The sequence below is a fragment of the Mchenga conophoros genome, linkage group LG23 (genome assembly GCF_057382185.1).
Source record: "Mchenga conophoros isolate Kocher_MC1m ecotype Shallow Benthic linkage group LG23, M_conophoros_male_GT1.1, whole genome shotgun sequence".
Lineage (NCBI taxonomy): Eukaryota > Metazoa > Chordata > Actinopteri > Cichliformes > Cichlidae > Mchenga > Mchenga conophoros.
Window position 1 is genome coordinate 47,454,035 of NC_140547.1, and position 10,834 is coordinate 47,464,868.

Consider the following 10,834-nt stretch of genomic DNA (forward strand, 5'->3'; position numbering starts at 1 on the left):
AAAGTGATGTACTTCTTGCCTATTAGTATTCGAAGGCACTCAGCTATCTCAAAAGGCACAATACCTTCAAAAAGGTCATGTGCAAGATCAGGGGGGAATCCTGTAGTGACCTTGAAGAAAGACAGACTGTCTGCTAAGACACACGAGCTTTTCACACCACAACAAGCTACCCCTGTCTCACGTGCAGTTGCTATGTGTACACGATGGAGCTCCTCAGTTCTCAGAGAAAAGTCACTATTTGTAGCTTTTGATTCAATTTCTGAGCGTGTAGCAGTACAAAACCTGCAAAAGTAATCTCCAGAAAAACTTTCCACAAAACCGGCCAATCCATGAGCTCCGAGGCTGTCTGCCACTACATATTGGACAGTGCCTTTAAAGTTGACCCCTAAATTGTCAATGAACACTCCCTGCTGCTCTAAAATGACAAGGTCTTGCAAAAGTGGCTCAAATATTTTTGAATAGCCAAAGGTCCTAAGGTCCTCACTTTTGCACAAGAGAGCCAAATAAATAGAAGAGAGGGATGAATGACTACCTGGTGGCAAGTTACCTAAAATCCAGTAAACTGAGCAAAGTTTATGCTTTTTCCGTGATGTCCCCAATGGATTGCAAATTTCGAAATCATCAACATAAAGACAAATAGAGATTCTTAGTTCACCGCCTGAGAAAAACTCATTATTTTGAAAATGTAGACCATCTTTATATGATGTATACTTTTCCTTATTTACAAAAGGATTCTGATTGTGGCTAGTGACAAATTTGTTCAGTATGTTTTCTTGTTTAAATATCTGCTGTAATGATTTTAGAATAGGAATATACTGAAAGGTCCTCTTGCTTTGGGAGTCGAGAATGTATTCAATTGGATCAATTACTTCAAAATGTTTTCTGTAATACTGTCTGCGTTTGAAGGCAGTGGCAAGTGTGCCGTCCTTTTCTATGGCTTTTAACAAAGGGTTAAAAGAAACTGCCTTTGTCAGTTCTTCAATAACAGGCTGGTCTAGACAAAGGTTATGATTCTTGAGTATGTCTACAATTACTTGATTTGTCAAAGGCACTGATGCACAGCTTATCAGGTAGTGCAATTCTGAAAGCAACTCGTCAATTGCTATGCTGGGAACATGAAAATAGTTTTCCAACTTAAGTAAAAGAGATGCAAAATTAAGTTCTATTACATTTGCCAAATCTTCAGTCTCACTTGTAGTTGTATCGTGATCAATATTTGCACTTATGTCCTCTTCTACAATAGTGTCTGTACTGTCATCAGCTGATGTTTGGCCTACAATAGTGTTAGCAATACCGATTTTAAAGTCTTTTAAGGTATAAGGATTGTGTTTCCTATTTCGATGAGACTTGAATGTACCATAGATATTTGTTTTGAAAGAACAACCCTCAAACATGCAATGCACAGTCTCGTTACATTTTAGATGGTTGTTAATGTGAGAAAAATACTCCTGCTCTGAAGCTATGTTGCAGCAGGAACACAAATGGCAGTTAAATGTTGCCAAACTCACAGACTTGTCTAGAGTTCTTTGGGTATGTGATCTGCTTAAGTGGCTATGTAGAGCATTCCATGTTTTGAAAACACAGACACAATCAGAATAGGCACATGGATACTGCTGTCTACTATGAACTAACCTGTAGTGTTTTAATAACAGAGCTCGTGATGACACCACTTTTTTGCACAATTTGCACTGCCACATCAACGTATCTGGGGGAGAAGCACAAAAGACATTTTCATTACACTGTCCCTGAAAAAACTAAATAATTTGCACATTGTTAATGTTTCATATTAATCAGTTTTATTTTTAATATTGTATGCTACAACAATGAATTTATTGATCTACATCATCACCACTGCATATTGTGTAAATGTGTGTGTAATCTGACATTAAAAGTCGAGTGAGAAATCCCATGGACATTGTACAACATTAATGCAGTTCATCTTACACCAGCTTACTAAATGCTTTCTGCAAGCTACATCAAAACGTAAGCTGAAATATTAGACAGAAAATACACCCTAACCTGTCTGCTAGCGAGGAGCGCTTCTCCACTGTTGTTGGCTAAAGTGCAACGCAGTCAGGCGTCCGAGTATAAACTTGGCGCGAAAGTGCGTGCCGGACCGAATGCGCTGCCTGTACCGACGCGTACCGACGCATACCGACGCTAGCGCTACACTACATTTGGGCTGAAAACAGAGCTTTGCTATTGCAATGGAGTCCCCTCCAAAATCATTTGGAAACTCACGTGCAGCAAGTCCACGTTAGCAAACCTTTACCGGGCAAAACCCTGCCTGTACTCTTTTCTTAGTAGCACTTGCGACATTAACTGACGTGTGAACATATATATGTAGACGGGCTTTACAAGAAAAATGACTTCTTACCTGATTTTTGGACAAAAATGCGGCTGAACCAGTCCACATGGCGAAGAAATAGCAAGCTTGAGAAAGAGGGTGGTGCGCATGCGCATTGGCCCTTATTTAGGCGGGCTCTGCACGCAGCAGTATGTGCAGAGGGACAAACCTGTGAATTTACTCAACAATGTTACGTTGACACAGTTCAATGACTTTGTGTAACAACAAAAAGTAACAACATTTCATTAAATTTGCACAAACACTTTAAGGATTTTTGCAAAATCGAGTTTATTAAGAACAAACAACAAAATCTACTTTAGTAAAAGCAGAGATAGGCTGAGTTCATTTTTTTGAGTGTAGTGTTAGAATAACTTGGCATTTCCAATCTGTTTCTGCTGTAGTTCAATGAAAGGTTTCAGTTACTTAAGTTTGAGAAAAAACCAAAAAACCAAATTGCGTTTACAATTGTAGTTTCATCTTGTTATAAGATATTTGAAATAAAAACAAACAAAAAACATGAACAAACAAACCACAAACAAACAAACCACAAACAAAGAAACCACAAACAAAGAAACCACAAACAAACAAACCACAAACAAACAAACCACAAACAAAGAAACCACAAACAAACAAACCACAAACAAACAAACCACTACATTTTCAGAAATATTTCTGCAGTCTGATTTACAAGTATAAACTTTCTGACCAAAACGCCACAATTTCATCCCTCAAACAAGTTGTCAACTGTGTCAACGACCAATGAGGACATCACTGCTACACTTGATGATACTCACACCTTGAAAAAGTGCAAAGGTTTCCCAACAGGACTTCGACGGTTGGTCTTCTTGATCAAGCTATAATCTGTTCTCATCAAAACCACCATAAAACCAGTTTGACAGGATGATGCTGATAAATCCCTCTAGACCTTTTTGTGACAGTATTAAAAGCTTGCTGGAAATTCTCTGTACTCATATTTGTGCTCAGTATCTGTAGGAGCCATTTTTGTGTGGGTACCTCATGTATGCCACTAGGGGTCACCTTTTGTGTTACATATGGTGTGTCTATTTAAGGTAGATAGGTCATTAGCAGCAGGTGTGTTGTTGTTGGGAAGGAGCAAACAGATTGTGACCGCTGCGCTGTTATGTTAAATTGTGTTGGAATAAAGAATCTAAAGGACAAGATAAGTATGGTTTCAGTTATTGAACTAAGTTTAATACGTTTATTCATACCAGTGACATTGCATTAACCTGCCAACAAACAGCTCAGTGGCTTTAAATGTCGGCTTAGCCTCGACAGCATCTATAACACCATTAAAATGCAGTAATGGCCACACAAAAAATAAAACGTGACCATATTCAGTTTAAGCCATTTTATGTGGTTTCGTTTATACACTTGAATCACAGTAGATGATAGCTTTCTGTTTTTAAATGTCTCCATTTATTGCAAACACTATAGTTACTGTTCTGCCTTTTATAAGGTAAACTGGATATTATGGTTGCAAACGGCCCTAGAGCTCCCTCTAGTGGCTGCTTTGTAATATGGGTTTGACTACTTTGGGAAAGGAACAATGAGAAGGTGAAAAAATCAAAGATGGCGGAAAGTTATCGTTCTAAGCTGATATGGACCTTAAAATGTTGTTGCCTTGGACAAGATATGTCTGTAAGTATGAGTGACGATAAAATAATTATTATCTTTTGTTTTGTGTAAAAATGGTACGATAATTTGTACATTTGAAAGTTTTATCTTGTTATCAAATCACTTTGATTGTCACATCACATGTGCAGGTACACTGGTACAGTACATGTGAGTGAAATTCTTGTTTGCGAGCTTCACAAGCAACAGAGGTGTGCAAAAATACAATAACGTAAAACAAGCAAAATATAAGAACGGCTAAATCTGAGACTAATAAATATATGTACAATATATAATAGTACATGCATTACTGGATGTGTATACTAAATATGTTTTTCTACGTGCGCGCGTGTGTGTGTACATATTTTACAAATTAAATAGAGTAAACAATAAAATAAAATATACAGAGGTTGGTAGTTGGACATGTGCAAAACAAGTGGCATTTATATACAGTGTGGAGTGCATAATGTTGAAGTTCCAGTAGTGAAGGTGAGGTGTCTATGACGTGTCCAGCAGTCTGATGGCCTGGTGGAAGAAGCTGTCTCTCAGTCTGCTGGTTGGGGACCGGATGCTGCAGAACCTCCTTCCTGTTGGAAGTAGTCTGAACAGTTGATGGCTGGGGGGACTGGAGTCCTTGATGGTCCTCCCCGCTTTCCTCAGGCTCACTTCCTGTAGATGTCTTGGAGGGAGGGAAGCTCACCTCCAATTATCCGTTCAGAACACCGCACTACTCGCTGGAGAGCTTTGCGGTTGTAAGCGGTGCTGTTGCCGTACCAGGTGGTGATGCATCCAGTGAGGATGCTCTCAATGGCACAGTGATAGAAGGTCCTGAGGATGCGGGGGCTCATGCCGAATCTTTTCAGTCTCCTGAGAAAGAAGAGGCGCTGCTGCGCCTTCTTCACTGTTTTGTTTATGTGTACTGACCACGTAAGATCCTCAGCCAGATGTACCCCAAGGAAGCGGAAGCTGCTCACTCTCCACAGCAGCGCCGTTGATGGTGATGGGGGTGTGTACTTCTCTGCACCTCCGGAAGTCCACTATCAACTCCTTTGTCTTTGCGACGTTGAGGGTGAGATGGTTGTCTTGACACCAGTGGGTCAGGGCGCTGACCTCCTCCCTGTAAGCCGTCTCATCACCTTTGGTGATAAGACCCACCACTGTAGTGTCATCCGCAAACTTCACAATGATGTTGGAGCTATTAGTGGCTGTGCAGTCATAGGTGTAGAGTGAGTACAGGAGAGGGCTCAGTACACACCCCTGTGGTGCACCAGTGTTCAGTGTGATGGGGGATGAGGTGATGCTGCCCAGTCTGACTACTTGGCGTCTGTCAGACAGGAAGTTAAGAATCCAGCTGCAGAGGGAGCTGCTCAGTCCTAGATCCTGCAGTTTCCTGTCCAGCTTCGAGGGAACGATGGTATTGAATACTGAGCTGTAATCTACTGTTAGCTTGCAGTAAGAGTGTAACAAGCTAGTTTACAATGTTAGTTAGCTAATACAGTATTTTGTACTTTCAGTTTTACGATGGTCAAAGAGAAGGCAATGGTCAGAGGCCATTCTTCAATAAATCAGCACAGAAAGGAAAACAAGTCTGGTTATTGGAGCATCGTTATCTCGCTGTCTAGCTGGTGAAACTAAGGAACTCAGGGCGAGAACAGCAAAGTTACCAAAGGGGAAAAACTATCAAATTAAAACTGCATCATCTCAAAAATCACAAGTTTCTCTAAAATGTGTTTATTCTAGGGCTGCAGTTATTCATCATTTTAGTCATCAATCATTTTATTGATTGTTCGAAAATTGAATTGGATTAGAAATAGTTTTCTTATTAATGAGCAATAATTATTATTATTCCAAAGAGAAAACACACGGGTCTTTTGGTTACCATTTTAGAAATTGCCATCCTTTAATGATTCATCTGTTAAAAAAAATATTTTGACTGCTTTTATCTAAAAAATATTTTGAGATGCTGAAATGCTGAAATAATAATAATAAAAAAAACAGACACTGATGTCAAAATAAAGGTAAACACGCAATTTAGTTTCTTTAGTTTCTGGTTCTCTCCTGTATGGACTAGAGAACGCACGATACCACTTTTTTGTGTCCAGTATCGATATGAATCCGATACAGCGTATTTTTATAATCAATAAAACAGTTTTTTTAATATCTTTCTTTATTTTGTATAAGTTCATACTCAAGTTTTAAAAAATAAAACATTAAAGTTATTTAGTTATACCTGTATGCAAAAAACACACTGCACCCAAAATATTTCATAGTTCAGCAACACTGATCAATCTAATAAACTTAAACCTGCACCATCCTCCCTATTCTGGTATTTTAAAGAGTACTTAGCAGAAATATTAAACAACCTAACTAATAGGGTTGCAAACTCCCAGCAAAAAAAAAACCTAAAGGGAACCATCGCCCACCCTCTGCCTCGTGATGCTTAATCGACATAATCGACTTTAATTTAATGCATGTATTTAAAAAAAATGCACAGAAATCAATTATTTTTCAACAACAATTAAATAGATTCAACATCTTTCTTCAACAGAACTGCAGACTGCACAGATGGTATCTTCCCAAAGGAAAAAGTACTATAACTTACTAGGGTATATATTAGACTTAATAGTTACTATATACAATATTAGATTTCTATACATTTTACGTTAGATAAAAACTTTGGTTGTAAGATTCAGATAATTATTTATTAAAAGCGAGACATTTTAAACGAGAATAAGAAAGAAAAGTATTTCTTTGTGCCCCCCTTTTCCCTGTTAATGCCCCAGCTGGCCCCCTGGCAAAACCGTGCTAGACCCGCCCCTGCACAGTTACCAGCTGTCAGCTACTTATAGCATTAGGCATTAAAGTAATATTAAATAAATTCTAACAACAGCTTATCAAGCTTAAACGTGCTGCTGTGGTTTATCTGCTGGTTTCCTCTTTCTGGCGCAAAGTGGGAAACAAACAAGAGAGACGGAACTTGCGATCAGCTGATCATTGATCAGTTTCATGATTGAAGTAGCAGCAGGAGAGGGAGGGGGAGAGGAGGCGCGGCAGTCGCTCCATATATCGGTTGTTAAGCTTAACGTGGGAATGCGTTACAAACATTGAGAGAGAAACTTACAAACTTGCTTTACTTCTCTAGGACAGCTTTCACTGAGAAGAAATGCCGATTTGGAAACATGTAGCGAGGCGCTAAATGCTCCACCAGACAACCGAGAGGTCTCTTGTTGTCACATGCAAGAAAGCATGCTCTGAAGAATATCCAGGTAGATAACTGTGGCGATATGTTGGTTATATTACTTTAAAGTGCAACTGGCTAATTCTTATTTTAGCCAACTCGAAAAGTAAAAATGATGCAACGACCTTGAAATAACACATTTATCTCACTGAAACATGTCATTTAAATAAAAACATTTACTGAAATTAAAATAAATATACTGAATATAATATGGCTCAGATTTAATGGAATATAATGACCCTTTTGTGTTGCTGTTAAAGAAAGGGATAATGTGTGATTACTGTTTTTAAACTATGGGCTACAAACTAAATCCTTTTATTATTTCTGTCCTCGGTTTTAACTCATTAATAATCATTAGGATGAAGCCCCCTAAAAAACAACGTAAAGGTCATGAAAATGTAAACAATTTGGCATTTTGATGATGCATCATCCACATTAAAAAGTGTTGTGATATTTTGATACCATGGTAGCATTTACAGGATATTGTTTTATTGTGATATTATACAGGAAAACTGTTACTCAATAAGGCCCATTTACTAGTTGTTTTTCTCTTTCTCTCTGACCCAAGAATTGATGTGTAAGAATCACAGGCTGGTACCCCAAGGTCGAAAATACCACAGAGACGAGACCACTTCCTTACTCCCATCCTCCCTTCCTTATCTTTTAGAAAAGAGCTTGTTAAAAAGCCAGGTGGTTTGTTTCAGAATTCACTAATGAAAGAACTCTGTATTCTATGTCTAAGAGTGTATTTTGCTGGGATGATCATAAATTGTAACTGAAGAGATAAACTACACAAAGGATACTTCTTTGCTCACAAGGCAGGAAGACGTTTCCTTATTTGGTCTGTACCGGTTTGAACTGAGAACCTGCTGACACACGAACCTTTTTCCTCTATATAAGCTGTTGTATACTTAATAAACCTTTGAGTTGATTATGGAAAAGCAACCTGAAGCAGTCTGTGTTTCCTTGTTCTCCCAAGCTACTCCCGGCGCTGTAACTAACCCGCTGAACGGCATACTTGAGTGTTACTTTGAATAATTAGGAGTCTTATAAGGAAAGGACAGAACTCTGCTTATCGCTCACGCCACGGAGGAAACCCGGGATGGAAATTTCCTTCAAAAAGTAGAGATCATATCAGCCCTGTATTTACTTGTATCGGATACATAAAAAATCTTTCCGTATCGCACAGCACTACAGAAAGCTCTTTTCTAGGGTTGTATTAAACATCTGTAACTACCGTAACTCCTGATCCATTTCCTCAATTAAAAGAAGTCCAATGATTCCTGAGAGCAGCAACTCTGCACTTTTCATTAATATTTGCATCATTACGGTAATCCCAGGTACATTGTTGCAGCAGCCCCGTGAAGGCAAAGGTTGAGAGAATAGTGAGTGAGCGTGATGGAACAATGTTATCACACGTTTGGCTTCTTTTTACCATGTTTGTTTCTTTTGTTCTTTCATGTGTTATTTACCAAGATTTGGATGGTGTTCTGCCTCGAGTTACCATAATGTCCCTAACATCACAAAAAAAGCACAGAGTTGCTGCTTTCAAGAACTGCTGGAATTTTTCATTTGCCCCAATGGTTCAAGACTCAAGTTAGGCTAAAAACACTGGGACCAGTTTAAATGGGTTCATGTGTGTCAGCTGCATCGTCACTGCTGCTCTTATGTTATGTGTTTTTGTTGAAAACTAGGTGCTGTTTGGGCTTAATGATGTCAAACTTTTCATTCACTTGTTTGCTCCTAAATACGTTTCTATTGCAGGTCTTTTCCAGTTGAAAATGTGAGTGAGCACTACACAAATTACTGACACTGAAATACACTGAAAAGAAAAACAACTAAACTAAATCCAAACAAAAACAACTAAACGAAGTAGTTACACACGTTATAGAATATATATACTGGGCATACAAGCCTGGCCTAAGCTTTCTGTCAGGAAGACTGCAGCAGTCCAGGAGTTGGGTTAACTGTCTTTAAGTCCCACAGAAGAAATGTTTACATCAAAGTGCTTGCCAGGCTTAATCCAAATTAGGTACAGCCATACTTGAACTTATCATTGTATAGTATGTGGGACTATGAGCAATGGTTTTCTGGAAACAGAAACAGGCAATTTTATCATTAGTAGAGTCACAAATAACTAGAAAAACAATTGAAAACATAATGTACTCAACACAGCAATATCTCACAATATCCACAAGGGGTCACTATAGCTCATATATTGCCTAAATAGCACGTCATACAAATTGCCAATCATAAGGCACGGACATGGCAAGCTAGCCACAGTTAAACTAAACAATAGAAAAGTCCTTTATTTGTAATACCGCTGGATGTAATGACTGCGGGAGATTACAGCCACTGCTATTAACTTAGTGCCAAATAATCCTACCAACATGGTATCAAAGAACTGAGGCATAACTTTAACATGCACAAACAATTATAACAGCTTCATGCGAGTCATCCTGCCAAAAGGACTAACACTCACAGGTTCATAAACACACAACTTAATCACACGAAACAACTGCGATGCTCTGCAGTGGCACCTTTAGTCACTCCCACTCTGCGTGCTGAGCACATGCCCACTGATACGCTTATTTCCTTTGAGTGTGCTTGATTTCTGCCTCTAGACATTCTGAGGCCGAGTCAGAGCAGGAAACTTGAGCACACGTGGTCTCATTAAATCAGACAGCTGGAGTCATTTAAAAAGGATCTTTTAAGCAGTGCTGTCCCTCAGCTTCATAGTAGATCCATCTATGGATCAGTTTGAAAATCCTAGCTGTCTTCTTTCCAGTTATCATGTTACAAGATTTTAAGAAAACTTGAACGCTGATCATGAGTTGAATGCCACTGATCTTCAAAATCATCCAAGCTTTTTGATAAATGCACACAAAAGTCGGGTGTCCATGCCACCCGCATGCAAGGTGACAAAAATACCCCAATCAGCCTTTCAAGCTGACAGCTAAAGAAACATTTCACCAGATTTAGCTTCTTGGATATTGTGTTCACTATACTGTGTTCAAAATGTACTTCTCATTTAATAGAAGAAATGTAATCATGTCAATATAGAGGATTTCAAATTCTCACTCCTGTTAATTAAAAAAAGAAAAAAGTAGGATAAGACATGAGAAACTCCTTGAAAAGGACAGTCTCCATTATAGCACCTCATGGAAGCTTTGTTAGACGACCTGTCATTAAAAACTAGAAAGACCATCCAGCATCGGGAGCTTTCAGACTTCCAGGTATGACAACAAGCCTATTGCTGGTTTGCCCACTCTGACTGTGTCAGTATTTGCTCCACATACCAACTGCTCTGACCCTAAAGTAAGCCAGAATCCCACACAGCCATATGTAGGCACATTCCAACCACAAAGAATAACTGGGGATTCTTCATCCTGTAAACATCCTGAACAACTGGTTTTGGTGGTTTGATGGGAACAGATCCTCACCTGATCAGGAATACCAACGATCACCCCACCACTCATGTCTTGTTGGGAAATGTTTGCAGTCCTCAAGCTGTGAAAGTCATCAGGTGCAGCAGTCATGAATACCATGTAAACATCCCTGTTGGTAGGACAAACAAATAACAGTGGGATTCATTCGAGAAAACAGAACTTGTTTGA